General features: G+C 50.0%; 1 protein-coding gene and 1 long non-coding RNA gene across 2 annotated transcripts in view; both read right to left on the bottom strand.

The window, feature by feature from the left end:
* Nucleotides 1-17,109, bottom strand: part of RAP1GAP2 (RAP1 GTPase activating protein 2) — a 258,374-nt gene that overhangs the window by 176,961 nt on the left and 64,304 nt on the right. The window lies entirely within an intron of this gene.
* Nucleotides 8,568-17,109, bottom strand: part of LOC116540072 — a 14,958-nt gene continuing 6,416 nt past the window's right edge. Inside the window, exon 2 of the long non-coding RNA XR_004264295.1 lies at nt 8,568-8,747. This is a non-coding gene — a long non-coding RNA (uncharacterized LOC116540072). The remainder of the gene's footprint in view (nt 8,748-17,109) is intronic.

The raw sequence follows: 17,109 nt of genomic DNA, 5'->3' as shown, positions 1-17,109 counted from the left end.
GGGTTAACACACAGCAAACCACAAAACAAGATCATTTCCAGCCAGTGTGTGCAGTGAGCCCAGCCAAAGGTCTCCACAGCTGGGCCATTCACTACCACCTCCATGGCTCTTTGTCTTAATGTCACGCTGCTCTGCTGTTCATTATTTTGTTTTAATTACATCAACTCACTTTTTCACTTTATTTATTTCTTTATTTTTGAGATGTTGTTTTGCTTTGTCACCCAGGCTGGAGTGCAATGGTGTGGTCTCAGCTCACTGCAACCTCCACCTCCCGGGTTCAAGTGATTCTCCTGCTTCATCCTCCCAAGTAGCTGGGATTACAGGTTTTCGCCACCACACCCGGCTAATTTTTGTATTTTTAGTAGAGACGGGGTTTCTCCATGTTGGCCGGGCTGGTCTCAAATTCCTGACCTCAGGTGATCCACCCACCTCGGTCTCCCGAAGTGCTGGGTTTACAGATGTGAGCCACCGAGCCCGGCCTTTACTTAATTTTACAAGAAAACGTTATTGCAACCCTGAATGAAAATCCATTCTCACTTGCCATTCCTACCATGAAAACAAATATAAATTTATTAAATTTTACCTCAATACTGCTGCCTGACGAAAGCTCTAAGCTTGAAGTACCTTCCTTAAAAAAGCGGGCAGTGTTAGGTGTTAGTGACACGCCTGTACCAAACCAAGGCACTGTCCTTGAAAAAATCCCAGTTCAAAAGAGAACGGACAGGGAAGAATTTTCACATTACCATGCTCTAAGGCCACATTCATGAGGCACTTTGGGGTGGGCTGAGAAAGCTGAACACATGCAGACCACGGGAAGTGAGGACCGCAGCAGTCAGTGAAGGGGTCTCCCTCCAGGTCCCAGCTCACAGGATCTCCGTGGCCTGTTCCAGCCTCCAGAGCCCACAGTCATCCCAGAGAACAAAGTGCCAGGCAGCTGCCAACCCAGGTCTCTCCCAGTCCCGGGGAACTCGAAAGGCTGAGGGGGCCTGGGTGGGAATCAGGCCTGGGGCGGGAGATGGGGAAGTTAATCATGAACAGAGAGCAGACAGCTGCACAGCCTGTTCCTAAGGGGCCAGTGGGTTGAGGCAGACAGACACGCATGCCTGGCCCTGAAGAAAAGGGCCTTCTGTGTCTGGGAACCAGCTCCAGGAGACACGTCCATGAGAAAGCAGGAATCAGCCCCAATGCCCGTGCCCCTAGTCAGAGAGCCAGCCTGCAGCAGACTCCACCTCCTCGCCCTGCCCAGCCTCCAACTCCCAGCGCCCCACTGCTCAGCAGAATGACTGCCACCTTTCTGGGCTGTGGTTGGGGGTAGGTGGGGGCAAGAGGGGCTATGGAGCAAGGAGGCTGGGGCCTTTGATGAAAACCAGGTGTCTTCAGACGCCTTGCCCCTCCCCTTTACGGGCAGGTCCCAGCCATTCATTCCATGGACAACACAACCCTTGGAGCAACGAAAGGGTTATAAACAGAGTGCTGGAAAGGACAGGCCAGCCCCCCCACTCTCTTCAGTCCTTGAGGGTATACAAATACACACACCTGCGCGGGCATAGCACTCAGAAGCCCCCTCGCACACAGCTGAACGCTCACACCTGTGCTGGTAGGAAACCTCCACTCTTGGCATGTGCATCAGCGCCCCCTGCTGGGCCACAGCACAGTTGCGTCTCTGGGATGCCCCCTTAGGAGGAAGACAGAGGGGGAGGATGGAGGCAGGAAGATGGTGGGGGAAGGGAAAGATTGAAATCATTTGCAGTTTCTATTTTGAAAAGAGAGAGATGGGCTGGGCGCGATGGCTCACGCCTGTAATCCCAACATTTTGGGAGGCCAAGGTGGGCGGATCACATGAGGTCAGGAGTTCAAGACCAGCCTGGCCAACGTGAAACCCCATCTCTATAAAAATACGAAAGTTAGCCGGGCTTGGTGGGGGTGCCTGTAATCCCAGCTACTCGGGAGGCTGAGGCAGGAGAACTGCTTGAGCCCAGGAGGCTGGGTTTGCAGTGAGCCAAGATCATGCCACTGCACTCCAGCCTGGGGAACAGAGCAAGACTTTGTCTCATAAATAAATAACCAATTCAAAAAGAAAGAGAAGAGAGAGACACAGGAAGAATCTTTGCCAACATACTGCCTCTCTTCCCCGCTTCTAAAATCCACTCCCAGAGCCCACAACCAGCCCCAAGAGCTCCATCCCACCACAATAGGGTCCTTCTGTAATAATGCCTCAGCATCCCCAGGCATGGCTGGGAGGCCTCAGAGACAAGCCTGGGAAACCTCAGCTCAGCCAACTTTCCTGGGGCCACAGACGTCATATTAAGCAGAGGATCTAAACTGGCTCAGGTTTTGGAAACAGTCTCCGTGACTTGTGTGGCATTTCCGAGCTCCAAAGAAAGGAAACCACACCGAGGAAACCCACAGATCCCACTCAGCCGTGGGCACTCAGCGCTCCAGTACCCAGAGCCATGAAGGGGGAGCCTGCTGTGCGCGATGTCAATCAGAACCCTGCTGACTTCCTGTTCAGGGATTATGGAGAGTGGGTAGAGGGAGGAGGAAAGAAGTTCTTCATATAGCCCTTGGGTTACTGAAGTTATTTAAAAGACTTTCTTTTCTGAAGTTCATTTATGGATTTTTGAATTTTTGCTAAGCAGCATGACTATAATAATTTTTTTCCACAGTGAAAACATTCAGAAGGATCCTTCTGTGTGTGAAATTTCTGATGAACATGAAGAGGTGTTATTTTTGCATAGAGGCTGCCCAGGAGTCAATCCAGAGAATCGGGCTGATGAGGCCAAGGGCTGGGTGGCCAGCAGCACAATCCCTCTCCAACCCAAGGTCCCCCGCCCCACCTCACCGATTACCAAACCTCCCCAGCTGCTGCTACTCCTGAAACCACTTCCAACTCGAGGGTTTCTGGGGCTGAGCGGAAAAGCCGGGAGGGAAGCTGTCTTTCCATAATATTAGTAACATTGCTTAGCAACATCTTTCAGAGCGAGAACCGGCAGACTCTCCAAAACCCTATTCTGTGTGGCTCTACAGAGAACAGAGTGGTTTCTTATACACGGATTATTTATATACTATTTTATGTATCCAGTAATGCCTTCTGTGCCTGGCTTCTCTGGGAGATGGTGAATTACAACTATGTGAGATTTCCAGACCACTAGAGCTTTGGGAAGCAAAATTGTTGGTGTGCTTCCTTGCTAACCTGCTGATACTGTCATGACCCCAGCTAGCAGTGTCTCTCACACACCTTCCATGTTGCTGTCCTTTAAAGACAGGTTTGGTGGAATCTTTTCATGGTGACTCAGATCCTTGATGATCAATAGCAACTAGTGTAGTAAGCTAAAATGCAGTTAGAAACTGACAGGCCATGGAGGGGAAACGTCCATTTGTCCCTCCGCTTAATGGTCCCAAACAGCTGTGATGCAAAAACACTACAGTGAGGGAACAAAAACGCAGACGCTGCAGTCAGACAAACCTGGGTTGGAATCCCACCCCCAGCTTTGACTATCTCCGTGGCCTTGGAAAAGGAACTAACCCCCTCGGAGCCTCAGTGTCTTCATCTGCAAAACGGGAATAACAATATTGCCATCCTATTAGCTGCTGCAAGGATTTGGTGAGCATGTGCGCTCTCCACAAAGACTGGCATGAACACGTTCACAGCAGTTTTATTCAAAATAGCCAAAGTTGGCCAGGTGTGGTGGCGCACGCCTGTAATCCCAGCTACTCGGGAGGCTGAGGCAGGAGAATCGCTTGAACCCGGGGGGCGGAGGTTGCAGTGAGCCAAGATCGGCCACTGCATTCCAGCCTGAGTGACAGAGTGAGATTCCACGTGGCGGAAGACCACTCGACAATAAAAAGGAACAAAATATGGACACATACAACACCATGGATACATCTCAAAAACATGATCTAGGCCAGGCACAGTGGCTCACACCTGTAATCCCAGCACGCTGGGAGGCCGAGGCGGGCAGATCATGAGGTCAAGACATCAAGACCATCCTGACCAACATGGTGAAACCCTGTCTCTACTAAAAAATATAAGAATTAGCCAGGCATGATGGCGTGCGCCTGTAATCCCAACTACTTGGGAGGCTGAGGCAGGAGAATCACTTGAACCCAGAGGCAGAGGCTGAGGTGAGCCGAGATCGCACCACTGCCAGCCTGGGTGACAGAATAAAACTCCATCTCAAAAAAAAAAAAAAAGGACCATGTATTAATTTTGTATGTAAAGGACTAAGTATTCATTTTGTAAATGAAATAAAAAGACAAATGTGAATACATGCGAAAGCACCCTGAAAGTCATCTGTAAGTGGCCTTGTTCACTGTTGCTGGTGGAGTGTGTCCTCTGCCGCTCCCTGGGAAACCAGACAACCCAGCTGGACAAAAACGAGAGTGAGCACCTGAGGCTTTCCGATCCCATCTGCAGAACCTCTCTTGGGATCTCCATTTTTTCCTCCTGACTTGTGTCCATTTGCCGTTTGCAAGAATTTTCAGAAAGACTAGTCCTGGCGCAGTGGCTCATGCCTGTAATCCCAGCACTTTGGGAGGCCGAGGCAGGCGGATCCCTTGAGGTCAGGAGTTCAAGACCAGCCTGGCCAACCTGGTGAAACCCCGTCTCTACTAAAAATACAAAAATTAGCCAGGTGTGGTGGCAGGCGCCTGTGACCCCAGCTACTTGGGAGGCTGAGCCAGGAGAATGGCTTGAACCCAGGAGGCAGAGGTTGAAGTGTGCCAAGATCGTATCACTGCACTGCAGCATGGGAGACAGAGCTAGACTCGGTCCAAAAACAGACTGAGGCACTTCGGCGTGTGTCTGGGCTAGGACTAGTAGCCAGTACCTTACGTGTGCAGGGATGGGGGTACCAGGCCAGTGTGCAGCCGGGACTAGATGAGGCAGGGACACTGACTTCACCTTCCATTCAACCTCCAGCAGACCACCCGGTTCAATGTGGATCCTGCCGGGGGGTGGTTGCTAGCTCACACGCCTGGCTAACCAGAAAATTCATAGGTTGAGGACCCTTTTACCCAATTCCTACTAAACTCTAGTTTATTTCCCTGTTGTCTGAATTCGTCTCTTTCTTCTCTATCAGTCCCTGAAGAACTCTGGGTTGGCTCTTCCTTTCCAGAGGGAAAATGCCCTTCTTGGTGGGTATAATCAAAGCCTTTCCGGCTTGGCTTAGGGACCACAGTTTCCTCCTGACAGACTCGGGACTCTATCTCATTGATGTGTTAATGACCCTTCCCACCCTCACATTAAGTCCTTTTAGCCTGAAAGGTAAACACAAAGCTCATCTTCGCTGTTGACACAGTCTCCCCAAGCTTCTCCCCGCCCTGCCGGGAGCTGAGCTCCAAACCTCCTGCTGAGCAACTGCAGGCCTGCAATTTGCCAGCTTCCCACCAGGCCTGCTTCCTGGGGCTTTTCCACCCTTTCCAAAAGGAAAGTCCTTCTGGCTGTCTAGCCTACATCACTCCTGTTCTAAGCACAGCTCTCATGCAAGCAGCTCCCTCTACTCTTATGGGGAAAAGCCCCTCCAAGTCCCAAAGCAGCTTCAGAAACTGCTTTAGCCATCTTCCTTCTACTCAAGGCTCCAAGCTCTTTGCTTCTGGCCATTTCCTCCACCCCTGGTCCCAGCCCCTCACTCGCTGGGTATCACAAGGCAGAATGGGGCTATGTGGGTCACAAATGATGGATCACAGCTGATAACTAAAGGATCAAAGTGTGCCGATAATGTCCGCTTTTGAATACACTGGATCAGTTTCAAGGTTCTGGTCAGCTGGGCTGAGAGCATGGGTGCTATGAACACCTCCCATCTCACCTTATATGACAGGGGATACCGGGGAAAGGTGTTCCGAGACCATCCCCGGCCAAGGCCAGCAGGGACCTTCATGGGGCCCCACGTCAGTGACGAGAAGTACACTCTGCATGACTCTGGGAAGGCAACGCTCTTGCCTTTCTTGGAGAACCTGGATGGAAACTGTCTCAAGCCCAAACCGGCCCACCCTGCAAGGCAGCAGGAGGCAGGGGATTTTATTAATGATTAATGAGGTAACGCAACTGAACCACCAAATGGGGAAATTAGGCCAGGTGCGGTGGCTCAAGCCTGTAATCCCAGCACTCTGGGAAGCCGAGGTGGGTGGATTGCTTGAGGTCAGGAGTTGGAGACCAGCCAGGTTAATATGGCGAAACCCCATCTGTACTAAACATACAAAAAAGTAGCTAGGCATGGTGGTGCACACCTGTAATCCTAGCTACTCAGGAGGCTGAGGCAGGAGAATCACTTGAACCCGGGAGGCGGAGGTTGCAGTGAGCAAAGATCACGCCACTGCACTCCAGCCTGAGCAACAGAGCAAGACTCCACTTCAAAAAAAGAAGGGGGAGGGATTAACTGAGTCATTTTCTCTACTACCACAGACCTGTCCCAAAAGAATGCTGCCTCCCAGAGAGGGATTCCTCGACCACCCACCTGCGGGGCACCCCCTCAGTGATTCTGCCCCTAGCTGCCGGCTTGTTTCCTTCATGATAATTATTCCAGGTTGAGGTTTTGGGAGTTTTTGTTGTCGCTGATTTATCTGTGTGCTTGTTTTTTGGTCTGTTTGCCCTTCCGGCCCCCGGGGCCCCAGTGGAATGCAAACTCCATGGAGACAGACACGATGCCGCCCTAGTCATCACCGTCACCTCCCCAGCCCACACTCAGGATGGTGTCTGCTCTACGATAGCCCTCGATAAATACCATGGAAAGAAAGGAAGGGGGAAGAAGGTAGAGAGGAAGAGAGAGAAAAGAAGGAGGATTATATGTTCTGGAGCCTGAGCTTCCTCTGCCCCAGAAAACCTTTCCCAGGCTTTTGACTTGACCGAATTGGTTTGGCTGGAGGGGAGTGGAGGGCGGAGCAGCGAGGTCGCAGTGATGGAGACCCACCCTCTGCCCTGGCACTGGAGACATGAACTCAGATGGGTGTCTAACAGATACTCACATCCACAGCCTCACCCATCAGCCCGCCAAGGAAAGACACCAAAGCAGCAGCTCGACTCGAAGGTCTCTCTTAGAGCACGCATGGCTTTTCAACGACTCTAGGGAGGGGAGAACCTAAAAATACTGTATTTCATGCCAACCCTAGGGAGTAGGACAAAGTCGTATTTTCATTTATTTACACTGATACAGGGTCTCACTCTGTCACCCAGGCTGGAGTGTAGTGGCGCGATTACAGCTCACTGCAGCCTCGACCTCCTGGGCTCGAGCCATCCTCCTGCTTTAAGCCTCCAGAAGAGCAGGGACCACAGGCACAAGCCGCCACACCCAGCTAATTTTTTTTCTTTTTTTTTAAAGCGAGAAGGTCTCACTTCATGGTCCAGCTTAGTCTTGAACTCCTAGCCTCAAGTGATCCTTCTCAGTCTCCCAAAACAATAGGATTATAGGTGTGAGCCAATGCGTTTAGCCCATATTTTTATTTTATTTTATTTTATTTATTTATAGACAGAGTTTCACTCTTGTTGCCCAAGCTGGAGTGCAGTGGCGCGATCTCGGCTCACTGCAACCTCTGCCTTCCAGAGTCAAGCGATTCTCCTGCCTCAGCCTCCCGAGTAGCTGGAATTACAGGCATCTGCCACCACGCCCAGCTAATTTTTGTATTTTTAGTAGAGACAGGGTTTCACCATGTTAGCTAGGCTGGTCTCGAACTCCTGACCTCAGGTGATATGCCTGGCTCAGCCTCCCAAAGTGCTGGGATTACAGGCATGAGCCACCGCGCCCGGCTAGCCTATATTTTTAAAAGACTTTTTAGAAAAATAAAGGAATGTGTAACTTGTTTCACATCCAAGGATGGGAGGTCAAATCTCCACCTATTACCCAAGCCTGGGCCCTGACCAGCACACCTCAAACCTGTCATGGCTGTCAAAAAACAAGCAAAGTCTGAGAAATGGTCACAGCCAAGGAGAGTCTAAGGAGATATGACAGCTAAATATAATGCGGTTCCTGGAACAGAAAAAGGACATTAGGGAAAAAACTCTAAAATCTGAATAAACTGTGGGTGTTAATTATTAATGACAGTATATCAGTCTAGGTTCATTAATTATAGCAAATGGGCCATACTAATGTTAATTACAGCAAATGGACCATACTAATGTAAATTGTAGGGAACTGGATTATAGAGCCATATGAGAACTCTCTGTACTCTTGATTTTTCTGCCATTTTATTTATTTATCTATTTTGTTAAGATGGAATCTCACTCTGTTACCCAGGCTGGAGTGCAGTGTCGCAATCTCGGCTCACTGGTTCACTCAACCCCACTTCCTGAGTTCAAGAGATTCTCCTGCCTCAGCCTCCCGAGTAGCTGGATTTACAGGTGTGCACCACCATGCCTGGCTAATTTTTGTATTTTTAGTAGAGACAGGGTTTCACCACATTGGTCAGGCTGATCTCAAACTCCTATCATCAAGTGATCTGCCTGCCTAGGCCTCCCAAATTGCTGGGATGACAGGCGTGAGCCACCGAGCCTGGCCTTTTCTATAATTTTTAAACCTTAAAAAGATAAAGTCTACCAGAAAAAAGGTAAATATAATGAACGTTGAATAATGTTATTACATTCTGGCTAAACACTGTTGCCAGCCCAAGGCCTGAGGCTGAAACCCAGTCTCTCTCTCTCTTTTTTTTTTTTGAGAGATGGAGTCTCGCTCTGTAGCCAGGCTGGAGTGCAATGGCACAATCTCAGCTCACTGTACCCTCCACCTCCCGGGTTCAAATGATTCTCCTGCCTCAGCCTCCCGAGTAGCTACAACCACAGGCACCTGCCAACACACCCGACTAATTTTTGTATTTTTTCAGTAGAAACGGGGTTTCCCCATGTTGGCCAGGATGGTCTCAATCTCCTGATCTAGTGATCTGCCCGCCATGGCCTCCCAGAGTGCTGGGATTACAGACATGAGCCACTACGCCTGGCCCACTCTCTCTATTAATAAGGAAGGTTAGCACATGTTAGAAAGGTGTTAAACACACAGTAGCCTCTAACTGAGACACTCTCCTTGAGGTGGCGAGATGCATGGAAAGAGAACTGAGAGGGGAATAAACAGCTTTCCCCAGCGTCGGGTGATTCTGTGTCCTGTCCTCTTACCACCTAATATCATCTCCCCCACTTATAATGTGGGAGTCACTGTACCAATTCACCATGCCCACCTTCCTCCCTTCCTCATCTGGAGCTCGGAGAATGAGCAAAGGGCTCCCACAGCCCATTTGTGGGCCAGTGTTCTGCCCATGCTACGTCCACCTGTGAAAGAATCACCCCACACATCCTGAGGGGCCAGCAACCCAGGACAGGCCGCCATCCCAACTGTCGAAAGAGCAAGTGTGAGGGCAGGCCCCGCTCACCCTGAAGCAGAAGAGTCACCTTGCGGGCAGCACACCCCGCCCCGCCCGGTTCAGCACATTGCCAGGTGCACGCACCTCCACACCCACTACTCCACTGGATCCTCTCAGCCCCATCAAGAAGGAACATGAGGCTGGGTGCGGTGGCTCACGCCTGTAATCCCAGCACTTTGGGAGGCCGAGGCGGGTGGATGACCTGAGGTCAGAAGTTCGAGACCAGCCTGGCCAACGTGGTGAAATCCCATCTCTACTAAAAATACAAGTATTAGTCAGGCGTGGTGGCATGCACCTGTAATCCCAGCTACTTGGGAGGCAGAGACAGGAGAATTGCTTGAACCAGGGAGGCAGAGGTTGCAGTGAGCCAAGATCGCACCACTGCACTCCAGCCTGGGTGACAGAGTGAGACTCCATCTCAAAAAAAAAAAAAAGAAGGAACACGAACATCATCCTCCTTTCCAGATGAGTAAACCGAGACCTGGAAAGGCTAATTCTTCTGTCAAGGATCACACAGCTACTAAGAAGCAAAGCTGAGACCCAGATGCAAACGGTCCTGTGGACACTGACTACCACAAAATCCAAAATGAAGAGGAATGGAGCCCTGGGAAGTGAGGGGCTGGCTCGGCCAGAGACTCACGATGCCTGTCACCAGATGAAGCGGAATCTGCCTTCCTGCCTGCCACGTGCCCAGGCTTCTTCCTCTGACTGACAGTACCTTGATGTTCCCCTGGACAGCACTCTGACATCACTGTTGGGTTTTGTGGTTTAGATGGGACTGTCCCTTTCTCAGCCTACTCAGCCTGAGCTCTGGGGTGGGTACATGATGCAGGCTGGGCCAATGCAACTTCAGGCTTTTTTTTTTTTTTTTAGACAGTCTTGCTCTGTCACCCAGGCTGGAGTGCAGTAGAGCGATCTCGGCTCACTACAAACTCTGCCTCCTGGGAGTCATTCTGCTGCCTCAGCCTCCTGAGTAGCTGGGATTACAGGCATGTGCCACCATGCCAGCTATTTTTTGTATTTTTTAGTAGAGACGGGGTTTCACCATGTTGGTCAGGCTGGTCTCAAACTCCTGACCTTGTGATCTGCCCACCTCGGCCTCCCAAAGTGCTGGGATTACAGGTGTGAGCCACCACGCCTGGCCGCTTTTGTTTTTGTTTTTCAGAGACAGGGTCTTGCTCTGTTGCCCAGGCTGGAGTGCAATGGTGCAATCATAGCTTACTGCAGCCTCCACCTCCTGGGCCTCCCAGGTGGCTAGGACTGCAGGTGTGCACCACCATCCTCAGTTAATGTTTTAATATTTTGTAGTGACAGGGTTTCACTTTGTTGCCCACACTAATCTTGAACTCCTGGCCTCAAGCAACCCTCCTGTCTTGGCCTCCCAAAGTGCTGGGATTACAGGTGTGAGCCACCACTACTGGCCTCAAGTCATATATTCTATTCACCAGGCCACCATGATTGCTTTGGGGATGGGCACATATACCTAGTTGGTCCAAACAGAATGAACACCAAACTTTTACAGGTACTATAGGACGAAGCAGCTTAATCATACCCACTGAGGTTTCCAAAGAGGCAGACTAGAGCTGCCGGTGGCTGCCTTATAACATGTGAGGAGAGGTGCCTGTGAACGAAATGAATGCAGAAAGTAGAGCCAAGAGACAGGGACAAATAGATGGTCTGATGATGCTGTTCCACCTGCCTGCGTCTAGCTGGCCCTAAAGCCAGTATTCTGTTTTTTTTTTTTTGAGATGGAATCTCACTCTGTGGCCCAGGCTGGAGTGCAATGGCGCAATCTCGGTTCACTGCAACCTCTGCCTCTTGGGTTCGATTTTCCTACCTCATCCTCCCAAGTAGCTGGGATTACAGACAACTGCTACCATACCCAGCTAATTTTTATTTGTATTTTTAGTACAGACAGGGTTTCACCATGTTGGCCAGGCTGGTCTTGAACTCCTGACCTCAGGTGATCCACCCACCTCGGCCTTCCAAAGTGCTGGGATTATAGGCGTGACATACCACCCCCATCCCTTTTTTTTTTGGAGACTGAGTCTTGCTCTGTCGCCCAGGCTGGAATGCAGTGGTATAATCTTGGCTTACTGCAACCTCCACCTCCCAGGTTCAAGTAATTCTCATACCTCAGCCTCTCCAGTAGCTGGGACTGCAGATGCCCACCACCATGCCCAGCTAATTTTTATATTTTTAGTAGAGATGGGATTTCACCATGTTGGCCAGGCTGGTCTCAAACTCCTGACTCAGGTGATCTGCCCGCCTCAGCCTCCTGAAGTGCTGGGATTATAGGTGTGAGCCATTCCACCTGGCCAAAGCCACTGTTCTTAAACTTACCAATTACAAAAGTTTTCATGGACTTTGCTTTTCCTTTTTATTTTTTCTTAAGCCCGTCTGAGTGAGGTTTCTGTCACTAGTAACCTAGTTAGTGAACATAGTAGACCTCTACCCAATGGGCAAGGAAACACAGGAGGGAACGAAATAACAGCTTCAGGAAAGGGAGACGGCCACACCACTCATTCTCCCGAAGACAGCACCCCCCGGAAAGGCCATGGGGACACCTTCCCAGAAGCAGCCCCTGGAGCTACTTCCTGACACCACACACACCCAGATGCACCAACCACCCCGCCAGTGGCAGGCTGGGGTGGTCTGCACACAGTCCTCTCGACAGCACCCAAGGGGAAGGTGGGGTTGGCACAAATCTGCCCCCGAAGATAAAACAGGAATGCAACAGGAATGCCTCCCTTCCTCTTCCCTGTCAGCACACAAGCTACTCATTTCATTTCTCTTCCCTAAAATCAAAGACTATTCCAGGGAAATGTTGAAAAAAAAGGAAGCATTCAGACAAATCCCAAATGTAGGTCATTCTACAAAACAACTTTGCCAAGTCTGCTGTTCTATATTTATTTAGAGACAGGGTCACACTCTGTCACCTGGGCTGGAGTGCAGTGGTGTGATCATAGTTCACTGCAGCCTCAAACTCCTGGGCTCAAATGATCTCCCACCTCAGCCTCCTGAATAGCTGGGACTACAGTTCACCACAGCCAGCTCTGTTCTGCATTTAAAGAGAAAAGGGATGTGACAATCACACAATGAGTGACCATTAACAATAGGTTCGAGGTGGCTCACACCTGGAATCCCAGCACTGTGGGAGGCCAGGTGGACGGGTCACCTGAGGTCAGTAGTTTGAGACCAGCCTGGCCAACATGGTGAAACCCTGTCTCTACTAAAAATACAAATAGCTGGGCGCGGTGGCTCAAGCCTATAATCCCAGCACTTTGGGAGGCCGAGGCGGTGGATCATGAGGTCAAGAGATCAAGACCATCCTGGTCAACATGGTGAAACCCCGTCTCTAGTAAAAATACAAAAAATTAGCTGGGCATGGTGGTGCGTGCCTGTAATCCCAGCTACTCAGGAGGCTGAGGCAGGAGAATTGCCTGAACCCAGGAGGCAGAGGTTGCGGTGAGCCGAGATCGCGCCATTGCACTCCAGCCTGTGTAACAAGAGCGAAACTCCGTCTCAAAAAAATAAAATAAAATATATACAAATAAAAATTAGCTGGGTATGGTAGCAGTTGCCTGAAATCCCAGCTACTTGGGAGGATGAGGTAGGAAAATCGAACCCAAGAGGCGGAGGTTGCAGTGAGCCGAGATTGCACCATTGCACTCCAGCCCGGGCCACAGGTTTCACATTGTGAAACCCCGTCTTCACTAAAAATACAAAAATTAGCCAGGTGTGGTGGCAGGCACCTGTAATTCCAGCTACTTGGGAGGCTGAGACAGGAGGATCGCTGGAACCTGGGAGGGGGAAGTTGCAGTGAGCCAAGATTGTGCCATTGCACTGAGCCTGGGCCACAGAGCGAAACTCGGTCTCAAAAAGAAAAAATAATAATAAATTAACAGTGTAACCTAAGATATAGTCCATAGGCAAATTAGGGGACAACTGTAGACACTTAGATATGGACTGTGGACTGTATAACAGATTATATTATTAAATTAACATAAACGTTCTTATGTGGAATAATAATATTGTGCTTCTGTCAGAGAATGACATTATTTGGGGTCAACACCAGCTGAAGGATTTTGGTGTGACGAGGCATGATGTCCGCAGCTTACCTTCTCGACCTTACTCTCATTACAGAAGAAGAGAGAGAGAGACAGAGAGAGAGAGAGAGAGAGAGAGAGAGAGAGAGAGAGAGAGAGGGGGGGGGGGGAAATACCTGGGCAAAACATGAAAAGCAGTAACTCCAGATCAATACAGGTGTTCATTGAACTAGTCTAATTTTTGTGCAGGTTGGTTATTTTCTTTTTCTCTTTTTTTGAGACAGCGTTTCGCTCTTGTTGCTCAGGCTGGAGTGCAGTGGTGCCGCCACACCCAGCTACTTTTTGTGTTTTTTGTAGAGATGGGGTTTTGCCAGGTTACCCAAGCTGCTCTTAAACTTCTGGGTTCAAGCGACCTACCCACTCCAACCTCTGGAAGTGCTAGGATTACAGGTGCGAGCCACTACCTCAACCAAGATGGTCCTTTCTATCTTAAAGTTATTTCTCAGTAACTTTAAAGGACGGGGGTGTAGGTGACAGAAACTGTCTCCAAGGTCAATCCTCTTCCCACTCAACTGCCAGACTCTAGGCCTCTCAAGGGACCCAGTTTTTTGTTGTTGTTTGTTCTGTTTTGCTTTTGAGACAGAGTCTTGCTCTGTTACCGAAGCTGGGGTACAATGGCACAATCTCGGCGCACTGCAACCTCCGCCTCCCAGATTCAAGCGATTCTCCTGCCTCAGCCTCTCAAGAAGCCGGGACTACAGGCACATGCCACCACACCTAGCTAATTTTTGTATTTTTAGTAGAGACGGGGTTTTACCATGTCGGCCAGGATGGTCTCGATCTCTTGACCTGGTGATCCACCCGCCTCGGCCTCCCAAAGCTCTGGTATTACAGGCATGAGCCACCGCCCCCAGCCGGGACCCAGTTCTTAGAACTTGACCCCTGGGACTGGCAGACAACAGCCCTGAAAGAGCCCAAGGAGAACTGTCTGGCTTAGCCCCATCAGCAAGGGAAATGCGTTTGGCCTTTAAGTGATGGCTTCCCCCAAAGGGTCATCAGGGCAGAACCTGCATCTTAAGAACTGGGATAGGATGAAAATCTAAAGCCAGCCTCTCAGGATCAGTCTGGGGAAGTCAGTGTGGTCAATCCCACAGCCAATCCTTTGGCCACCTCTCTAGTCAGTAAAGCCCTCTGGATTCCTGGGGCTTTTGAAAAGGAGAAGGTCAAAGTTATTCCCAGCAAAAGACCATCCTGCAAAGACCCCAGGGGGTGCAGAAACTTCAGAGGGCAAGAGTCTACCTGACTTACAGAGTTCAGTGCTTCCCTGGGCGGAGGGCGCAGCAGGCAGGAGCCGGAGCAGCTCAGAGGTCTGGAAATCAGGGAACGCAACCACAGCAACGAGATAGGATGCTTCACGCAGCAGACAAGCAATATTTACACTGCGACCAGTGCTGGGCATAGAAATTGGCAGGCAATTCGAAGTATGATGAAATAAAAAGTCACCGACCCTATCACCCAGCAATCTCACTTCTACAATTTACTCAAGTCCAGAGAAACACTTTCATGTGTGTACAGTCAAGTATGAGGATGTTTTTATCAGAGTAAAAATATCTCAAGAACAGGCTGGCTCGGTGGCTCACACCGGTAATCCCAACATTTTGGGATCCACCACAGGGCGGATCACCTGAGGTCAGGAGTTCAAGGCCAGCCAGGCCAACATGGCGAAACCCCATCTCTACTAAAATACAAAAATTAGCCAGGCATGGTGGTGTGTGCCCGTAGTCCAAGCTACTCAGGAGGCTGAGGCAGGAGAATCGCTTGAACCCAGAAGGTGGAGGCTGCATGGAGCCGACGTCACATGACTGCACTCCAGTGTTGGCAACATAGCAAGACTGTCTCAAAAAAACAAAAAAAAAAAAAATCAAGAACAGCCATTTATAGGAGAAACAGTAAGTATGGTGTGGTATATTTATAAGCTGGACCCTAAACTGTGATTAGAAGGAATCAGCTAAGTCTGTATATGTGGACATCTATGGTTACTTAAGATGCATGTAAAAATACTGGCTTGTTTTTGTTTTATTTTTTTATTTTTTTGAGATGGAGACTCATTCTACCGCCAGGCTGGAGTGCAACGGCACAATCTCAGCTCACTGCAACTTCCGCCTCCCAGGTTCAAGCAATTCTCTTGCCTTAGCCTCCCAAGTAGCTGGGATTATAGGTGCATGCCACCACACCAGGCTAATTTTTTGTATTTTTAGTAGAGACAAGGTTTCACCATGTCGGCCAGGCTGATCTCAAACTCCTGACCTTGTGATCCACCCGCCTCAGTCTCCCAAAATGCTAGGATTACAGGAGTGAGTCACTGCACCCAGCCCGTTTTTGTTTTTTGGAAACGGAGTCTTGCTCGGTGACCCAACCTGGAGTGCAGTCGCACAATCTAAGCTCACCGCAACCTCTGCCTTCCAGGTTCCAGCGATTCTCCTGTCTCAGCCTCCCGAGTAGCTGGGACTACTGGCACACGGCACCATGCCCAGCTACTTTTTTAATTTTTAGTAGAGACAGGGTTTCACCATGTTGGCTAGGCTGGTCTCGAACTCCTGACCTCAAGCGAGCCTCCCACCTCGGCCTCCCAAAGTGCTGGGATTACATGTGTGAGTCACCATGCCTGGCCAGCCACTGTGCCCAGCCCTGTTTAAATAACTAGCAAAATGTGTGCCAAACTCTGAACAGTGGCTACTCTGGGGAGGAGAGAAAGGGAATGTCACCGCTGGTCACAGAAGATCTTATCTTTAATGTTCTGATTGTTTTAAGGAAAATGATTTGGTTCATTTTGTTTTTGTTTTGAGAAGGAGTCTAGCTCTGCCACCCAGGCTGCAGTACAATGACACAATCTCGGCTCACTGCAACCTCTGCCTCCCGGGTTCAAGTGATTCTCCTGCCTCAGCCCACAGGAGAATGGCCCACCACTGTGGAGTGGCCCACCACTGCGCCCAGCTAATTTTTGTATTTTTAGTAGAGATGGGGTTTCACTGTGTTGGCCAGGCTGGTCTCAAACTCTTGACCTTATGATCCGCCCACCTTGGCCACTCGTCCTGTTTTTTTGTTTTTGTTTTTTTGAGAAATGGTCTCGCTCTGTCACCCAGGCTGGAGTGCAGTGGCATGATCACAGCTCACAGCAGCCTCAACTTCCCCGGCTCAAGGGATCCTCCCACCTCAGCCTCCCAAGTAGCTGGGACTACAGGCATGCACCACCACACCTAAATTTTTTTTTTAATTTTAGTAGAGATAAGGTTTTGTCATGTTCCCCAGGCTGGTCTCAAACTCCTGGGCTCAAGCAATCCACACCCCTTGGCCTCCTATGGTGCTGGGACTACAGGTATGAGCCACCGTGCCCAGCCAAAAACATATTATTATATTACTTGTGTTATACAAAATTAAATTTCTTAAAAGAATCATCAGTCTCGCCGGGCGCAGTGGCTCAAGCTTGTAATCCCAGCACTTTGGGAGGCCGAGGCGGGTGGATCACGAAGTCAAGAGATCGAGACCATCCTGGTCAATGTGGTGAAACCCTGTCTCTACTAAAAATACAAAACATTAGCTGGGCATGGTGGCACGTGCCTCTAATCCCAGCTACTCAGGAGGCTGAGGCAGGAAAATTGCCTGAACCCAGGAGGCGGAGGTTGCGGTGAGCCGAGATCGCACCATTGCACTCCAGCCT

The sequence above is a fragment of the Sapajus apella genome, unplaced genomic scaffold (genome assembly GCF_009761245.1).
Source record: "Sapajus apella isolate SASKATOON/1434 unplaced genomic scaffold, GSC_monkey_1.0 scaffold136, whole genome shotgun sequence".
Taxonomy (NCBI): Eukaryota; Metazoa; Chordata; class Mammalia; order Primates; family Cebidae; genus Sapajus; species Sapajus apella.
The sequence above is the reverse complement of the archived record's forward strand: the minus strand, read 5'-3'. Positions and strand labels throughout refer to the sequence as shown.